This window comes from Arachis ipaensis, chromosome B04 (genome assembly GCF_000816755.2).
Source record: "Arachis ipaensis cultivar K30076 chromosome B04, Araip1.1, whole genome shotgun sequence".
In the NCBI taxonomy this organism is placed as follows: domain Eukaryota; kingdom Viridiplantae; phylum Streptophyta; class Magnoliopsida; order Fabales; family Fabaceae; genus Arachis; species Arachis ipaensis.
In genome coordinates, this window is record NC_029788.2 from 9,522,520 (window position 1) to 9,524,747 (window position 2,228).

The window sequence follows — 2,228 nt, forward strand, 5'->3', positions numbered from 1 at the left end:
ATTATAGAGCTTAAAGTATTTAACAGAAGCCATAAAGAGTGGTTTTCTAATAATATCTAAACCTAACTTAACTTAACCTTAAATCTAAATCTCATACTGCCATTCCTCCATAACTCCAACTCCATTATACATTTCACAGACAAATAGACAGATAAAGGCAAGCACAAGAAGGTTACAAATACTGCAAGTAACAAATATTCATTTAACATGGCAAGTACAATTAGGCACACCCAATTAGCACACAAGCAAGTAATTCAAGTAATATGCATATGATGCATGCCTGTCCTATGGCTGATGAGGCTCATCTGTTAGTTATCCAGCCAACCCGATAAGTTTGAATTGAACTTACACTGTCCCCCGACGTGCATCCCTAAGAGTCTATTCATAGATTTTTCTCAAATATTCAATATTGCTCAATGGGGGTTACATTCCCGGGAATTTATATAGTACCTGGTCACACTTACGTCATAGGGTCAACAGAGTATCGAGTTTTCTACCTGGTACACGTGGTGGCAAGCCACGGCACTTTATCCAGGGAATCTCGTATCTCAGATCATTCAAATTCATAAGCCATATAAATAATTCAATTATAATTCATCAACATCCACATCGTTCTTAATCGCATCTCATTCATCATCATACATCAATCATGCTCAGTCATTATCCTTCATTATTACACCTCCCATTCCGTCCATCAATAGTTCCAACTCAAAATATAATTCATTCTTTTCTAAATGAATCAAACTTAACACCTACTTATTTTCTTAATAACTCAAAATCAAACCATATAACCTTTGAATCTAAATCTTTTTAAATAATCATATAAACAAAATCTCTAATTTTTATAAAATTTCAGCAGTATCTCCTCCAAAACTCAGACTTTGCCATCCTCTTCGGGTCCAAACCTGCATTCTTTTCAACTCAACATATCCTTCCTCATCATCATAACAATCACCACAATAAATCTACCTCAGATCAACAATTATAGTCATACAATATTCAAATTCAACAACCAAAATTCAACTAAGAATCATAGTTCACAAATCCTAGGCTTTTAACACAAAATACCTCATTATCACAACAACCTCCACAATAGTTATACCTCAAATCAATAATTCACCAAATCACCAGTTAATCAACAAGCACCCAACCAACCATGTTCATCAACAGGATACTAAGTATTAAATATACACATGCAATCCAACTTATCCTATGGTCATCTAGCCTAAGTTTTCACAGAATATTATATATTAAATGCAAGAAATCTGAACCATACCTTGGCCGATTTCCACGTAACGACCAAAACTATTTATTCAAAATCAAGGCAGCCCCTCAAAACTCAACAAACTCTAAGCTCAGCTTTCTCCAAGTTCCAATATTCACAATTTCAAACTGCAATTATTTATTCACAACCTAATACACATTCATAACACATATATATCCAATTTAATACTCAAAGCTCAAATTCAATGAAATTAAAATAAAATTATCGTATCATCACCTTACCCAAGCTTCACATAAGCAAGAGTGGATGTTTTTCTCAAGCTAATTGAATCCTAAAACATCAGAAATCAAAGAAATTCAACATTTCCACTCAAAATTTGAAAATTGAGGAAAAGAGGAGACTGAGGTGAAATAGCAAATTACCTATAAAATTGTTCCATTAGAAACGTAGAGCTCGACGCGGTGAACGCGTGGCCGCAAACAGTGCGGCGATCGGAGCTCGGACGGAAAAGTTACGGCGAATTGAAATTTGCCGCAACGGTTTCGGCGTTTCTCTTCTCCCTATACGCAGCCTTCAGCGTTTTGCTGAAAATGAAGAAGAAGAGAACGTGTGTTCCTTTTAAAAGGCTGGCCCGGTTTGGGCCCGACTCAACCGATTCGGCCTATTCGATCTAATCTTGGACCGTTTTCTTTGAAATTAGTGTCAAAATTCTCGTTTCGATGAGCTCTTTCCTAATTTGATATAATATTCGTATTTCTAATCATTCTTATTAAAAACTAATTTATTGGCTAATTATCTACTAATTTATCGGGGTTCATAGGTTTATTTGTTGTAATTTTTTCTAATGGGAGTACATAAGGAGTACATAATATATAAGGTGTAATAACTCAATAAATATTTTTGAAAGAATTTTTTCATTTAAAAGAAATTATTTTTAAATTATATAAAAATTATTTTTTATTTTTATTAAATTAAAAAGGTGTTTTAGTAAAAATAATGTTAT